This window comes from Lolium rigidum, chromosome 6 (assembly GCF_022539505.1).
Source record: "Lolium rigidum isolate FL_2022 chromosome 6, APGP_CSIRO_Lrig_0.1, whole genome shotgun sequence".
In the NCBI taxonomy this organism is placed as follows: Eukaryota; Viridiplantae; Streptophyta; class Magnoliopsida; order Poales; family Poaceae; genus Lolium; species Lolium rigidum.
In genome coordinates this window covers 112,917,973-112,936,495 of record NC_061513.1, presented here as the reverse complement: position 1 = coordinate 112,936,495, position 18,523 = coordinate 112,917,973, and the positions used below count along the sequence as shown (strand labels likewise).

General features: G+C 43.1%; 1 long non-coding RNA gene across 1 annotated transcript; it reads right to left on the bottom strand.

Annotated features, from left to right (window-relative positions):
- Window positions 1-1,458: 1,458 nt before the first annotated feature.
- On the bottom strand, window positions 1,459-2,629 carry LOC124667308. The gene is made up of 3 exons (XR_006991219.1): window positions 2,414-2,629; window positions 1,602-1,841; window positions 1,459-1,502 (listed from the first exon to the last, which is right to left on the bottom strand). It is a non-coding gene; the product is annotated as an uncharacterized LOC124667308 (long non-coding RNA).
- Window positions 2,630-18,523: the final 15,894 nt, after the last annotated feature.

Sequence of the window (18,523 nt, the reverse complement as noted above, 5' to 3'; positions counted from 1 at the left end):
TATTATCAAGATATTTCCCTGTAGATCTTCATCGGTTTGTCCCGTTCTCAGGTACGTAAAGGCTTAAAAAACTTCTTAAACATGTGAATTCTAAAACTATTCTAAAGCTATGGCTTCATTTCTGTAGATCAATCGTGTGTCACAAGGCGGATCATCAGAGCTGGGAGTTCAAGTATGTAACACCCTCTCCCCCTCTCGAATCAGGCATGCTTTTTTCTGGAATACTTTTGAAGAATTAGAGAACCTTGCCATTAACATTAAATTTCGAGTTCAAGATCGGTTCCAGACTGTAGCCTACGAACTGCGAGTACAACAATAATGGTGCCGTTACATCTTTGTAAAATTGTGGATGCTGCATCCTTCAAACTAAAGTCAACATTAAGGAATGTTTCTTGCCTCCTCGAGACAATTTTTAACTGATTCCTGCAGATAATTTTAACAGTTGCTTTCTACAGCTTGATATCTGATTTATGCAAAAAAAAGAAAAACTTGTACTGAAGTTTTTCTGATTGGGGACTCGATCCAGCTGGTGAATATAGGTAGTTAGATAATCTCCCAGATAGTTTCTCTTTTCGATTAAGGAGCTCCTCGCTCCTCCTGATTTCATACCATAACAACGAAACACAATGTATTGTTGACACATGGATTCATGCAATCACGTCACGCCAAGCCCAAATACACACCACTTAACCCCAAAAGACACAGCTTCACAAGCAGTTCCTACGAACCTACGCAAGAACTAAAGTATTTTTAATCGTTTACGTTGCAAAGCATCATTCCATCGTAGCAACAATCGATGTATTAATAATAATTTATTTTTTAACACCAGGAGTAGAATTAAGTAGAGTTGTACAGCACCATTACAGTCATTATAATCATAATGCGTGAATATCAGCTGTAACAGTTTCGAGATGAATCTCTTGCTTAACTAAAAAGCAAGAAAAGATCATGTACATGACCATCTATAACCCAGTGAATTTCTGTTGTGATACCATTTAGCCTCTCCTAATTATAATTTGAGGGGTTTGAATTCAGGGGTGGAAACAGACCTGGGGCAACTAGGCTTTCACCCAGGGCCCAGGACTAGAGCCAGGACTGGGGCAAGCTTGTGATTTTTTTGGCCCAGCCCAATGCCCAGTAGAGTATATGATCAGGCTGGACTAGCCACAAGCTTGCCCAACCCTGGCTTCTACCCTGTTTGAAGTGCCAAGATACCAGATGATAGAACTTGTCTTTAGCGTATCACGGACCAGGTCAAAAACTATAAATAGTATAATGCCACTACGAATTATGCAAATACAAAGGAAACAAAATTGATAAATCAAGTCGGGCAAATAAAAATGTGCAAGAATGGCACCAACCTGGCTTTTGGGGAGCTCATACAGATAAGTGAAAGAATAGAAACAAAATTACTTGAAGTTGAAACCATGCTTGGTGCGTTCGCAGTCAATGCATTGGCTACCTATGTGGTTTCATGTGCATCTTCCAGAAATAAAATGCAACTGAAACACAAGGTAAGTTTTTATCAGCAAACAATATTTATACATCTTAATTCAAGAAATGTCCATGAGAAGCAATTCAGACATGATTTTAGGTAATACCAGACAGCGGTTTAGGCAAACTGCTCCTGTTCTCTTCTTTATTGCGGGCTAACCACTTGAACATGGTCTTGGGCCTCACAGTTTTTGTTAGCGGCTAGAGGGTATACCGGTTTAGGAAGATGGGAAAAAGCGCATTCATAAGCCTCTGTCAGGTGTTTGTTGCAGCTGCCCGGCAGCAGCGTATGGAATTGCCGGATGAAAACTCGCTTTTGTATTAGCTGACCAGATCGTCGTCAGAAGCTGAACCAAGCAATAAAATTCAGCATACAAATCAATTCAGGTACAATTAGTGCAGAACACTTGTCAACTTATGGTTAATTTTATATGCTGAAAATAATTCACTTTCATTGACGCAATTGCACCTTTGGTACGAAAAACAATAATACATGTGAGTTGTGTCATCTTTGGTAAACAAATTTTCCATTGAACCATATGTACAGAATACATCTATGATTAAAAATTCTAGAATTTATGCCTTGTAGCTATGTGATTGGTATTGAACTTATGCCACATAGAAACGACATAGCCAGTATCTAGACGAATAAGGAGATTTCATACAAAATGGAGCATATTCCCTCAATTTGAAGAGGGGGCAGAGATACATTGTGGAATGCTTAAACTTGGCATGCTAATTTCCTTATTTCCTTAACAAAAAAGTTCACAATAAAGTCTCAAAATTTCCTAACAAAAAGCATATGTGCAGGAAATATTTGTGATCGCCTACCAAATACCATTCATGTACCAATATAAATAGGAAATATTTGCGATCACCTACCAAATACCAATCATGTACCAATATAAATAGGCATTACCTATTATTCTTCTGGCTGATCAATCTTCCCGAGCGGCATCAATCCAACAGCACGGCGCTATCACGAATCATCATCGCCAACAAGGTATGAACTGAGGCACAACACCGCCCGCGCTCCCTCGAATCCTTTTGGAACCCTGGGATCTTCAATGGCACCTCGCCAGCGGTGAACCATGGCTCATCCCTGCAGGCGCGGGGGAGGACCGGTCCGTCGCGAGGCAGCCGGCGGCCGCGCGAGGGAGCCGGGGGGCGGTGGTGCGCGAGCGAAGCTGGGGTCGGCGGCCACGCGAGGGATCTGGTCGCAGGGACGCGCGAGGGAGTGGGGCCGGGGCCGCGCGAGGGAGCCGGGGGCAGGGGCGCGCGACGGATCAGAGGAGCGGGAGCGGGCGAGCAAAACTCAGGCGGCGGCCACGCGAGGGAGCCAGTGGCAGGGGCACGCGAGGGAAGCTGGGGGCCGGCGGCGGCGCGAGGGAAGCTGGGGGCCGGCGGCGGCAAGGCGAGGGAAGCTGGCGGCCGGCCGCCGCGTCTGTAGCCGTCAGCGAGAAAAAGAAGAAGACATGAAAGGGTGGTTCCGGTTCGCACCTGTTGCTGGACCACCGTTTCTAGGAGAGAAAATACAGGCAGGTTCAGATTCCCTCTTAATTAGCAGCAGGTTTGTCTCTGATACAACCGTGGCGACGACGTGAATATTTGCACGCGAAACGCAAACCATTTCAGCTAATGGCTAATTACAACTCACGACAGGACTAGCGTATGCTCTGTTTTCCTTTTAAACAGCAAGGTGTTGTTATTCTGTTTGCTGATTTCAGTGTAGTAATATGTTTCCTTCAGTTACCTTCAGTTATAATTAGGGCATCTCCAGCGGCGCGACGCAAACGGACGTTGTGAGCGACCGTTTGCGTCCGCGCGGCCCGGAAATGTGGCTGGCACCACCTCCAGCGAGCGACGGATCGTGTCTGGAGCTTCCGCGGCGACGCAAACGCGACGCAAATATGCGCCAGGTTTGCGTCTCCGCGGATGCTACGCGGTCGCGCAAAGCGTACGCTTGCTTCCCCACGGGCCCGCCTGGCAGCGACCCAGGTTCGATCGGCCTCGAATTCACAGCAAGCGCGCGAATGTCAACCGCTGGTGTGGCAACCGCGCCGATCAACCCGCCAACCGCCGCAATGGGGCGCCAAACCGCCGCGGAAGAACAACCGGCGGCCTCTTCGTTATACGCGCCGCCGTTAATCCCCGCAGATTATAACCCATGCGTCTAAGGTAATTCAAAGCGAACCGCTTCCTTCTTCCTCTTCTTCTTCTTCTCCAACACCGGTACGCCATGAGCGACTACACGCTGCCGTCGGACTCGGAGAGCGAGGGCAAGTCGCCCGGATTTCTGCATTGGTGGGAATCCCCTGCGACGCCAAACGATCCGGGCTCCACGCCCAACGACCCTGCCTCCACGCCAACTGAGGAGGAGGAGGACGGAGGCGACAATGCCAGCGAAGGCCAGGAGGAGGACGGAGGCGGCGCTGGCAGCGACACCGATGACGAGGAGGAGGGGCAGGAGGAGGAGGAGGACTCTGACACCAAGTTCGCCCGGTTGGAGGCGCAGGAGGCGGCAGACGACAAGGCGGCGGCAAGGAAGAAGTCCAGGGCCCGGGCTAGGGCGCTGGCGCGACGACGACGACGATGACGACATTTCTTCCAGTTTCAACTCCTCGACGGGCGTCTCGTCCTCCACTTCCAGTTTTAATGTAAACAATTAGCGGAGTGCTTATTTAATTTTATAAACGATGTCAATTATTATAACGTACTTCATAACAATGCAGTTGTATGACAATGCTATCTTGTTATTGTGTTTCATATTAGCATGCTATAGTACATTATAATTTCCTTGATTTGATTTAAATTTTTATACTGAGTTTTAAATTATTTATATGCATTGAGAAACAAAAGTTGAGGACCCGTGGCAACGCACGAGCATTTGTACTAGTATATATATATTTATCCCCAAGAATATGTTCAGATATATATTGAAATATATGCACGAATGATATGTGCAAGGTATGCCATGCACGCATGCACACTAATTGTATATATATTACGAGACAACTTAATCAAATGTGTTTTCATTCGAGAGAACTTGTCAAGATTCAACAAAGTTAATTAATTTATTAGCGCTAATTAGTTGGTCGCCTGCTTGATACACAATTTAGTGTCGTTGGCCTATATATATATATATGTAGGGTTTAATTAGGGTTTAGGGTTTAGGATTAGCTAGCTAGGGTTTTAGGGTTAGGGTTAAGGTTATTAATTAGGGTTTAGGGTCTAGGGTTTGGGGGTTTAGTGTTTAATTAGGGTTTAGGGTCTAGGGTTAGGGTTTAGGGTTTAGGGTTTAGGGTGTAGTGTTTAGGGTTTAGGGTCTAGGGTTTAGGGTTTAGTGTTTAGGGTGTTTAGGGTGTACGTTTAGGGTATAATTAGGGATTAGGGTTTTAGGGTTTAAGGTTTAGGGATCATCGATCGAGTGCACACACACATTATTAGAGGCACCCGCGCCTTTGCGCATAAAGTGCATGCGTATATATAAGTGTGTTTTTTGACCACCAACGATATATATATAGATCGAGAGAGAAAGATTGAAATATATATATTTATCCCCAAGAATATGTTCAGATATATATTGAAATATATGCACGAATGATATGTGCAAGGTATGCCATGCGCGCATGCACACTAATTGTATATATATTACGAGGCAACTTAATCAAATGTGTTTTGATTCGAGAGAACTTGTCAAGATTCAACAAAGTTAATTAATTTATTAGCGCTAATTAGTTGGTCGCCTGCTTGATGCGCAATTTAGTGTCGTTGGCCTATATATATATGTAGGGTTTAATTAGGGTTTAGGGTTTAGGATTAGCTAGCTAGGGTTTTAGGGTTAGGGTTAAGGTTAATTAATTAGGGTTTAGGGTCTAGGGTTTAGGGTTTAGGGTTTGGGGTTTGGGGTTTAGTGTTTAATTAGGGTTTAGGGTCTAGGGTTAGGGTTTAGGGTTTAGGGTGTAGTGTTTAGGGTTTAGGGTCTAGGGTTTAGGGTTTAGTGTTTAGGGTGTTTAGGGTGTACGTTTAGGGTATAATTAGGGATTAGGGATTAGGGTTTTAGGGTTTAAGGTTTAGGGATCATCGATCGAGTGCACACACACATTATTAGAGGCACCCGCGCCTTTGCGCATAAAGTGCATGCGTATATATAAGTGTGTTTTTTGGCCACCAACGATATATATATATATATATATATATATATATATATATATATATATATACCAGCACTATTCTGCAACCGGTTGCAGAATAATATTCTGAGCACCGGCTTGTACTTTTCCGGACACAAGGTTGTACTTCTCGGATAACAGGATTCAACTTTCTGTCGAACTTACCTGAACTTCCCGTTTTCTTCAGAGGTACTAATTATACATCAAGTTTCTCAACCATTTGTCGGATCTATGCAAATGATATACCGTTGGATAGATAATGAAAAACCGCAACTTTTTCATGTTCACACTTTTCACAAATTTTGCACGGATTAAATTTAATTTTTAAAATATGAAAACGGTTCTATATGGCCAGAAAACAAACTTTTAGTTTGATTTTCGAATCGCTTATCGAAACTATGCAAATGACATACCGTTGGAAAGATAATGAAATTGCGCAACTTTTTCATGTTTTACATTTTTTCAAAATCCTCACAGTTTTTGAACAATTTTGAAAATACCGGAATTCGGACGTACTCAAAAAACGAGCGGACAGTAATTTGGATGATTTGTTTCAACCGTATGTCGGAATGATGCAAATGATATGGCGTTGGAAAGCTATGAACTAGGCGCAACTTTCTTATTCCAATTGTTTTCTCTAATTCCTTACAGTTTAAGAGAATAACTCGAAATACTGTCCGCCCATTTTATGTGATGGGCACCGAATGATTTTCCCCGCGATTTCCATGCGGTATATTTAAACAATGCAAATGATATATGGTTGGAAAGGTGTCAAAATGGCGCATATTTTTTGTATCTACCATTTTTGCCAACTCCGAACGATTTGCAACTAATTTTAGAAGTTTTGCAATCATGTTTCTAGTATATTTTGTGGGATAACGATTTGAATTTGATGGATTAGATCAATTTATTTGTTGTAAAATATTGTAGGTAATGAAATTAGACATATACTCTACCATATAAAGCTTTTGGTGACAATGATTGAAGTGGTTGGTGATCAAATCGATGAGATTTGAACAATAGATTTCCGCCCCGTAAAAACAGAGCATTGAACTTCCCTCGACACGAACTTGCACTTCTATGGAAATGCGGTTGTACTTCTCGACGTAGTTTCACGAAAGTGTTCAGTAAAATGACTATAAGTTTCTCATACGGTGTCCGTTTGAGGTCCATGACCACACAAAATGCTCAGCACAACCACGTACATCTGAACTTCCCGCGACATGTCTTTGTACTTCCTGGCTTTCATGGTTGTACTTCCTGGAAATGTTTCTTGTACTTTGTCGGTTTCTTGTACTTCCTGGCCTTCATGGTTGTACTTTGTCGGTTTCTTGTACTTCCTATATTAATTGGGTGTACTGCTCCTGTCGAATGGTTGTACTTCTCGACGACAAGTATATGTACTTCCTCGCGGGTGACCGGATTATTTTTGTTTTTTTGTATATTTGGATTTTGTCTATTTTCTTGTACTTCCTATATTAAGTGTCTGTACTGCTCGTGTCGACTGGTTGTACTTCTCGTCGTCAAGTATATAAACTTCCACGCGGGTGACATGATTTTTTTTTCTACATTTGGATTTTGTCGGCTTTCCTGTAGTTCCTATAATAAGTGCATGTATTGCTCGTGTCAAACGGTTGTACTTCTCGTCGTTAAGTATTTAAACTTCCTCGCTAATGATGGGATTATTTTGGTTTTTTTTGTATTTGGATTTTTTCTGTTTTCTTGTACTTCCTATAATAACTGGTTGTACTGCTCGTGTCGAATCATTGTACTTCACATCGTTGATTATTTGAACTTCCTCACGGATGATGGGATTTTATTTTTATTTTGTTTATACATTTGGATTTTGTTGGTTTTCTTGTACTTCCTATATTTAAGTGGGTGTACAGCTCATGTTGAATGGTTGTTCTTCTCAGCATCAACTATTTGAACTTCCTCACGGATTACGAGATTTTTTCTACGTTTTATTTTTACAGTAGATTTTCACCCTGCAAGAACAGAGTTGCACTTCCCTCGACTTGAGCTTATACTTCTCGGGAAATGTGGTTGTACTTCTCAGCGCAGTTTCACGAAACTGTTTGGAAAGAAAGATAAAATTGTATTTGAACATTTTGTACTTCCCGTAGTTACTGCTTGTACTTCTTGTAGTCACCGCTTGTACTTCTCGAATCACTATTTTGTACTCGCCGCGGATGAACTTGACTTTTTTGTTTTTTGTATATTTGGATTTTGTCGGTTTTCTTGTACTCCCTATATTAAGTGGATGTACTACTTGTCTCGAATGGTTGTACTTCTCAGCTTTAAGTATTTGAACTTTCTCGCGGATGACGAGATTATTTTCTTTTTTCGTACATTTGGATTTTTATTGGTATTCCTGTACTTGCTATATTAAGTGGGTGTACTTCTCGTGTCCAATGGTTGTCCTTCGCAACATCAAGTAATTGAACTTCCTCGCAGATGACGGGATTATTTTGTTTTTTTGTACATTTGGACTTGTCGATTTTTATTTTACTTCTATGTTAGAGTGGTGGCAGCCATGGGGAGGGAGATATGAACATGTCCATACATCGTTCTACCGCACATCGTCGTTTTCCACGCAGAGGCCCGCGGCGGCAGTGGTAGGGGCCTGCAGCGCTGGCGGTACGGGCCTGCAGCAACAACGGTAGGGGCCTGTGGTGGCGGTGGTGGGTGCCCGTAACGACATCTTAAAGGAGACGTCGGGGATAGAAGAGGTCGGTAGCGAGAACCTGGACGACGAGGATATAAAATAGCAAGCTATACTTCCTTCGGTAACATTTGAACTTCCGCGTATTTACTTAGTGCACATCTCGACGTAATTGTTTTTAGGGACGTTTTAAACCAAATGGCTATTTTTGTGATTTAATTTTTGTTATACTTCCAAAAACACTCACAGGGCGGTGCTCCAAGAAATACAAGTGGGCAGACATTGCTCTCGAAGCTTGAAATATTTTTCTCTACCGCTGGGATTTTATACTGCTGTTGTTTGTGTGTTTCTTGTGAGTATCGGTTTTGACTATGCGTCTACACTTACTTTTTGAATACGTGCATCTGATGCACACTAACCATAGCAAAAGTAGAAAATTTGGATAAAATCATAGAAATATAAGAGCAAACCTGTACGAGGCACACATCATATATATTTGGTTTCTTTTTTGCAAGCTACAATCATGTGGTGGAAAAATTCACCATGGCAAGTCGGAGAGCATGAGGAAACGACTGGCCAGCGTATTCACCACCAAATCCAGTGACCCCGCTGGTATGCTGCTGCATCGCTGGAGAAATAACACGTTCAAAATAAAGAGCAGCGAGAGCCTAGCACGAGGGATGACGGTTCATCGGCGCTCCTCCTACACGTGCACTTCCTGTGGCCAAACTTCTGTACTGCATTTGGCGAAGCGATTGTACTGCGAGCTAACAAGCAGCCTTCAGAGAGAGATAAAAGACAGAGAAACACGGCGTCATTTCCATCCCCTCTGCATCCGATGCGGGCATGTTATCTTTTCTGCTCTCAATGCGTAGCTTCTGTTTCACGAACATAATTTAACAATAGCTAGCAGTACATGTTTGCTGGAATTCAAAAATCATCTTCACTTCCGTTCACCACAAATTGCAATGCATCTGTTAACAAATTTGTACTTCCGTTGACAACGAAAGCCACCTGCGCGTCTCCTCCAGTCCGTGGTTCGAGGAGGTCTATCTATACTTCTCCAACATATTGACTGCAGTATCGATGGTCTATTATACGTATAATTGTTTTACAACAAAGTGTGACTGTGTGAGACAGCAATTGGTAATTAGCAATTCACTTCAGAGCATAGGTGCAGACTTCAGAACTACTACGTATCAACCAAAGCAAAGACCAGCGCATACTGTTAATTACCCTGCGTCAGCTGGGCTATACGTATAGAGAATTTAAATTGCTCAGTTTAAGCACAAGATACACAAGTAGACTTTGAAAAAAAACACGTAAATAAGATATAGAGCTTCAGCATATAAGACATATAAAAGAACCTACTACAAAAATCTAACGGCTTCAATGTAAGCCTTATACTACTGCACCCCGCAAAGAAAAGCATTATACTACTGCTTATGTGTTGTATAATTCATTAACGGAAGTTTCTGTCGCCGTTTTTCAGATCGTGGATTACCCAGGCGAGAAACATGTCATTCCGATGTACTGCCTTCAAGTAAATTCCCAAAGCCAAATTATACTACAGTACTGCTTATGTGTTGTATAGCATTAACGGAAAACTGTCGCTGTTTTTCAGATCGTGGACTGCCCAGGCGAGAAACATGTCCTTCCTTCAAGTAAATCCCCAAATCCATCTTGCACTGCCGATTCCAAGTCCCATGTACTTCTTAACACTAAATAAATCAAACAATAAAACCGAGAGAGGAGTGGCAGGGCGGAGCAATTCCTCACAAAACGCGGCCATCGGACCCGAGGCCAGAAGTGTGCAGCAGCCAGGGCAGCAGCTCCCATCAGGCTGGATAGGAGGAAGGAGGACGGCTTGCGAGGCAGATAGCAGGGAGGTGAGCCCTGGCTGGTGGTGGGGAAGATGGGGCACCGGGCGAGGGGAGGAAAGAGCCAGGTGCTTCTCAACCGGAGTCCCCCTGGCGGCTTTGGGTACCAGGGCGCTACAGAGGCTGTCGATGCAGGTCCCGGCGGCGGGGCGGACAGCGGAGCTCCCATGCAGCATCGGGAGGTCGTGTTGGGGACGCGAGGCCCAGTCCATCCGCGGGATGTCAATTCGCCGCGAGAAGGCGGATGGAGGGGGGAAAGGGCGCGGCCGCCGGCGGCGGCGCAAATCAATCCGAGGGGAGAGGGCAGGGGATCCACAGCGGAGCAGAGGAGGCGGCGTGAGTCGGCACTGGGAAGGGGAGAGGCTGGCCGGCGCGCTGCAAGGAGGTGCGTGGCGGGGTTCGCCGGCCGCCGGCGGAAACGGCCCATCGAGGAAGATGCTCGGGAAGGAGAAGGGAACGGAGCAGGTGGGGGCGTTTGACATTTTCTCAGATAGAACCGGTTCGGTTTTGCAACGCGCCCTTATATAGGGGTAGGTGGTGCTCAGAATAATATTCTGAGCACTGGTTTTAGAATAGTGTAACCCTATATATATATATATATATATATATATATATATATATAGATCGAGAGAGAAAGATTGAAACATATATATTTATCCCCAAGAATATGTTGAGATATATATTGAAATATATGCACAAATGATATGTGTGCAAGGTATTCCATGCGCGCATGCACACTAATTGTATATATATTATGAGGCAACTTAATCAAATGTGTTTTCATTCGAGAGAACTTGTCAAGATTCAAGTTAATTAATTTAGCAGCGCAAATTAGTTGGTCGCCTGCTTGATGCGCAATTTAGTGTCGTTGGCCTATATATATGTAGGGTTTAATTAGGGTTTAGGATTTAGGATTAACTAGCTAGGGTTTTAGGGGTAGGGTTAGGGTTAAGGTTAATTAATTAGGGTTTAGGGTTTAGGGTTTAGGGTTTGGGGTTTGGGGTTTAGGGTTTAGGGTCTAGGGTTTAGGGTTTAGTGTTTAGGGTGTTTAGGGTGTACGTTTAAGGTATAATTAGGGATCATGGATTAGGGTTTTAGGGTTTAAGGTTTAGGGATCATCGATCGATCTAGTGCACAGACACATTATTAGAGGCACCCACGCCTTTGCGCATAAAGTGCATGCGTATATATATAATAAGTGTGTTTCTTGGCCACCACCGATATATATAGATCGAGAGAGAGATTGACATATATATATATATATCCCCAAGAATATGTTCAGATATATATTGAGATATATATATGCACGAATGATATGTCCATGGTATGCCATGCGCGCATGCACACTAATTGTATATATATTATGAGGCAACTTAATCAAATGTGTTTTCATTCGAGAGAACTTGTCAAGATTCAAGTTAATTGATTTATCAGCGCTAATTATTTGGTCGCCTGCTTGGTGCGCAATTAAGTGTCGTTGGCCTATATATATGTAGTGTTTAATTAGGGTTTAGGTTTTAGGGTTAGCTAGCTAGGGTTTTAGGGTTAGGGTTAGGGTTAATTAGAGTTTAGGGTCTAGGGTTTAGGGTTTAGGGTTTAGTACGTGTTTAGGGTTTAGGGTCTAGGGTTAGGGTTTAGGGTTTAGTGTTTAGGGTTTAGGGTTTAGGGTCTAGGGTTTAGGGTTTAGTGTTTAGGGTGTTTAGGGTGTACGGTTAGGGTATAATTAGGGATTAGGGTTTTAGGGTTTAAGGTTTAGGGATCATCGATCGAGTGCACACACACATTAATTATTAGAGGCACCCACGCCTTTGCGCATAAAGTGCATGCGTATATATATATATATAAGTAAGTTTCTTGGCCACCAAAGATATATAGATCTAGAGAGAGATTGAAATATATTTAGGGTTTATGGTTTAGGGTTTAGGGTTCAGGGTCAAGGGTTGGGGTTTAGGGTTTAGGGTCTAGTGTATATGGAGTAGTGTTTAGGGTTTAGAGTCTAGGGTTTAGTGTTTAGAGTGTTTAGGGTGTATGTTTAGGGTATAATTAGGGATTAGGGTTTGTAATAACCCAGAACATAGGAACAACGAAGGGTAGATTTAGAAATGGGATGTGCATTTCATCGCAAAACGGGGGAAATTTTCGCGCCTTATTGCAACTAAACCTAAGAGGGATCGAGGTTCTCTCTCATTTTGCACTTAGGGTTAGGCAATGTGAGTTAGGGAAATTTCGACATGATCTCTTTTGTATCTTGTTGATTTGGGGAATTGATTTCATTTGACAAGTGTTAATACATTAAACAATAAACATTGAACAATATAAATGGAATTCATAATTCAAACAACTTATGAATTCAAACAACTTTGAATTTCAAAGTAAATCATAAATACAATGTTTATTTCAGAATATAAATGTCACATAATCAAAAGCTCATAAACAAAAACCTTGGGCTTTATTGATATCAACACAGATTACAAAGTCTTTACAATATTCTTGATACAAGAATTGATAAATAAGAAACAGAAATGAAAATGAAGATTACAATTTTATTCCTAACCTAAAACCTAGACTATATGACTTGGAGAATATCTTCTGGCCATGTCCAACTTCATAAACCTGCAAAACAAAGAATCAAACTAGCCAAAATGTTAGAGTTAGCAAATGACACAATATTCAGTTTGGACAGAACCAAGTCACAACACACTTGTGCTTGTCCAAAACCAGGGACAGCACAAGATAAGGGCAGCAGCAGACCAAACCTGAGCACACACCAGGGGCTCAAGTTTCAGCATATGAGAGCACACAGCTCAAGTGTGCTGGGCAGCAACAGCAAGGCAATGCAAGGGCTTAGTCACCAAGCATGCCAGGCTTGTGTGTCAATGCAGAGAGAGAAGTAGGGATCATATAAAAGGAGCACAAACCCTAGAAACCATAACCAGTCGACCGTATAAGGATTCACCGGTAAGGGTGAAGCTAGAACACAGTAGTTCATCCCGTTCTTGAGCAAGAACATAACCACACACACACAACCACTCAAACCACCGTAAATCATGGTGACCTAGAAGATCATCCAAGATCTGGAGGTGAAGGGCCGTGAACAAACCACAAGTCCGCATCAACACAAAATCTCATACTAGGAGCCGGAACAAGGTATACCAAGTTCCCGGAGCAGCATCCAATGGATCTAATCCATAAAACATGCATGACATAGTCATGGGGTTGAGCAGATGCTCAACAGGGTGAATCATCACTTGGTTTTCACCAAGGATCACCGCTAGTCTAAAAAGCCACCAAAATAGAAACCATCCAGATACAGCATCTTGTGCACGTAAGCAAGATCCGATGCACATATAGCACCAGAGATGTATTGCAATAAATAGCAGCTAGTATAGACTACACGTAAAATCCTAGGCACATAACCATCAAGAAAACCCTAGATTTCATCACAGGCAGGCATATTGGCATTCATAGTTAGTATGATCCCCAAATATGCAAGCAAAGTGAGTAGCCAACAAGATCAAATCAATCATGTGAGCAACCAATCAGTAGCAAGGCTACTGAGGTCACATCACACTTAGCACCAAATAAGAGCAAGCCAAATAGATCACATCACTATCCATAAATGGATTCAGATTTTAATTGCTTGTAAAAGAATCATGAACAGCAAACTCATATACAAGCAAGTCATTTAAATCATCACTGCATAAGCAGTTCATCATAATTAAGTAATCCAAGCATGAATTTATCACAGATCCATGCTAAGCATGACAGCAGCATACTGTTAAGCAATACAATTTAATTCATAGCCACTAGAGCAAGTCTAGATAGCTAAAAATAAGCAACAGCACAAGTAAGCAACAGCACAGTGATGCTTGAGCATCAGCATCACCAGACAAGTGAATCATTTAACCACAGTATTAGCCAGTAAGCCATCACTGACAATCAATTGATCAAATGGATCAATTATAGCAAGCCCAGCTACACAGGAAAGTTAGCCAACAAGCAAGGAATGATCCAATGGATCATTAGCTTGCAAAGTAAGTACTGAATCATATCACAGGCACCACTGGCACACACACAAGTGTCACAGTATGCATCACAAGTACACCTAGACAAGCAAGCATGATAGTCCAAGAAGCATAAGCAAGTCGTAACCAAGCATAGCATGGCATAGATAGCTTTTGAGCAAGCACAAGAGAGCATGGCAAGTGTAGAGCATGCTAGGAGCAGCAGAGAAGCAAGCACAAGATGAGATAGCAAGCAAATCGACATGTGCCAGCACCAAGAATCGGTAATCTGAGCCATGAGCGTGCAATTAACCGAAGCACATGCAAGATTGCATAGGAATAGCATGGCTCGTAGATGATCACAAGACCACCGTAGAGCAACAGAACATGAGGAGGAAGAAGAACAAGAGCTTGAGAGGCGCAGCATGGAGAGGAGAAGGAGATGAAGAGAAGTACTTACACACGCCCGGTGGCGTAGGCTATGGCATGGCGAGGCAAGTGCTCGCGCGGCCATAGCAGCTCGCAAGGCCAGTGGAAGGCGCCGGCGTTACGCCGACGAACACCACCACAAGAAGACACAGCACGGAGACGACGGCACGTGCACCGCGAGCAGCACCCGCGCCATGTCGGTCTCGGAGGCGCACACGTCGACGGCGAAGGCGAGAGCTCGTCGGAGACCACCAGCATCGCCCATGGCGATTCTCCACGAGATCCGCATGGAGGCGATTCGCCAGAGAGGACGAGAAGGGAAAACGGCGCGGACAGCATCGATAGATCTGCTCGCGGCGGTTCAAGAGCGGTAGGTGGCTACGGCGGAGGAGGCCGGCGATGGCCGGAGCAGTGGCGGCGGCCATGGCGGCGACGCCATCGCCACGGGAGTCGCAGGAGCCTAGGGTTAGGGACGAAGAGAGTGAGAGGGCCGAGTGAGTGAGTGGGTGGGCCGTTCGGCGCCACCAAGCCACTATGGGGCAAGCCGTAATGGGCTGTCCCATGGGCTTTGAGTATTGGGCTGGGCCCAATAGGGGCCAGGGGGCATTTTTGTCTTTTCACAATTATTAAAAAGACCAAAACTTTGCCAATTTTTAATAAATAAAATACAATTCTAAAAATCCATTAAAAATTGGATTTATGAATGAAAAATAAATCTTAACAAAGATAAAATATGAAATAGAATTTATGAAACAAATTCAAAATTATGAATTTTAAGAATTTAAATAATAACTTGGAATTTAAAATTATTATTTCCTTGTATTTAAAATTCAAGGAAAAATCTCAAATAAGTTCAAATACTTATTTTCAAACATTTCAAAATGAAATTCTAATATTCCAAGTCATTTCTATTGCAAAGGGTATTTTTCCAAGAAAATACTATATTCCTTTTTATTCCAAAAACTATAGAGATAACTTTATAATTTCAAATTATTTTTGGAATGACTAAGGAAATCACCAAGTAAATAGTTTTACTTTGAATTGTTGTACTTTGTGTGAATTAAAATGAGTTTATACTTTTAAATCAATTGTAAATTACCGTCAAAGACATAAATCTTAATACAACTTTAAATTGTAATAACTCCACTGGGAAAGGGATTCAACATAAAATAATACATCCATGATTGCATTATTTGGATTTTATAACATTGTCCTTACCGGACAATGATGCTTCTTACGTAACCCGAGGTCCAGGTTCCATCAACCGCATTGAACCGCACTATCTCGCAGTTCACAGTGCAAGTTCACCCTTGCTCATGTCAATTTGATTATTTTCTACTACTTTAATGCAAAGCTATATACTTATCATTCCCGCATCGCAAATGAAATGTTATTTTCCAACTATGAATATGACTATGTGGATGGCAATGGAACCATGGTATGTGTTGATATGGTGGAGGTTCCATTGCAATGGGTTATATCACCCTAGGATTAAATTACCAATGCCGTCCAGTGGATTCTAGCGCCGTACAAACCGCGTTGACCATGAGATCTATAATGGCTCGGGGAAGCCAGCCGTATCTTTTCCCTTCGCACGCCAACGGATTGGTAGAGCCGGCGGGGTGTTGGAGGCACCGCCGTAGGTTGGGATAGCCTTTTAAATCCCCATCCATTAGTGATGATGGCTCTACGATCTATGAAGGATTGTCCAAAGTACACCATGAGTAAAGCCGTATTATCGGGGAAGTCTACCGGAGGTGTGCGGGTGGACAAAAGGGTGGGTTTGCAACACGTGAGAAGGCGGTGTGGGCTTGGATCTTTATACCTGGCCTCACACCAAAGGAAGTGTGAACGGGGGCAAGTCCCTCGCGGATGGCAAAAAGGGTGAGATCTCTTGTGGGAAAAGTAACGCACCTCTCGCAGAGTGTATCAAATTGTGGCCGTCACTCCTTGTTCCGGGAAGGAACCGCGAACGCGGCAGAAAGGAACTCCACGAAGTTCTAGTCAACCCGTGAAGACCGACGGGCATAGTTTTCATAATAAAAGCAACCTTTTGAAGAAATGATTGCGAAACATGCATTGACCGGCGATTTCCCGATCAATGGTCGTAGCTAGTGCATCAAACACCTTTTTATTCTTTTAGAACTTGCCGAGTACCTCTCGTACTCACTTTCTTCCGACACCCTTGCTAGACTCGTGATCCGGAAGTGGAGGCCATCAACGATGGAGCACCGCAGGGAAGCTACGAGCTGGTCTACGAAGAACCCGATCTTACCGGCGGAGGGAAGGCGTAGACTATGGGATAGTCTACGGACTCGTACGACACGGAGGTGGAGGAGTAGTGACATACCCTAGCATCATAGAGCCGAGCAACGTAGAACTTACCTAAATAAGTTGTTGAGCTCTCTTTTATATTGTTATGAGTTGTAATCGTACTTAAGTAGTATCTTAGGGTGTTCTCATAGGACCCGTGAGAATACCAACTTGTTAAGACAATGTTTGTAATAAAGTATGGAGTGTTATGACCTGCAATGTTTCGTTGTACCACTCGAGGGATATGGCAAATTGTGAAGAAGTCCCTTCGCAAAGATCATATCAACGACTTGTATACTACAACATGCAAGTGGTATGCCGGGTCACCGCAACTGGTATCGTAGCAAATGTTGCGACCTTAGGTTGGAAAGACCTAGTATAGGGAAGAAACCCGTAGGAGTCTAGTAGAAATAGTAAAGGATTCTCTAGAAGTATGGTGATTATTCACTTGAGAATAGCAAAACCATATATTTTAGTGCGATAATTCTTTATTATAGCTATTATGATGCATTATCACTACTAATATTCTGTTTTTGTATACAGCCATAATGGCGAACACTTTTCCTAAGAGGACTTTGAGGAAGGTTGAGGGTTGGCTTGGTGATTATGATGGACCAATAACAGCTCTCCCGTGTGGGATGTCGAAGGAACTTCATTGCGATCCACGGATACCCGTTATCAAGTATACTTACTATGATGGGGAAATCCTAGCCAAGTGCGAGTATCGGTCCAACTACCGGAAAACCGCCGATGAGTCGTATAATGCCATACGGAGAAGCCAAAACTATCACCACAGCCTACCATATGGGCCTATTCAAGGCAATCCTTGAGATAAGGCAACACAAGTCAAGTAGAACTCCTATGTTCGCAGTTTTCTCATATACCTCATGCCGAGGAAGATGAGGATCCCACTCTTAATCATTTGGTGTTAGCACACGTAAGTCCCGAAGCCGCAAAGACAAAGACATGGATAGCTGTAAGTCTTTATTGACCACGATGTATCTTTTACACATGAAGATGAGAGGTGAGATTGACCACATGCTAGCTGAGTTCACGGACCCTGATAAAGTCCAAACTCGGATGCGAGATTTGAGGGCACAACCACAACATACTACACCTTTCTTTAACCCAGATAGCGATGTAGATTTGAGTGACCAGTGGTCCAAGAGAAATCCATTTACGAGAGATCCACTTACACCTAACTTTGTTCCGCACTACCCACACGTGTCAGCATCATATGATACTGGATATGGGGGAGACCACTCATGGAACATAAATTGCTCGGAGTCACCAATCGAGAACTCGACGGGTTGGCGTTTCGGGAACCTTTTGGTGATGAGGAGGAGCCAATTCCATGTGATACAGGAGATGAGAGTGGTGGGGTTACCCAACCCTACGGGCAGGAAGAGAAAGGTACTGATTCCATTTCTTTAGATTTGGAGATGGGATTATCTAAACCATCACAGTACGAAGTAGGTGAGAGTTCTGGAACCAAGAAAAAGAAGAAGAAGAAGATGAGGGGTCAGGTGAATAGGAATCCTTCATGGATGACTGAAGAAGGAGGTA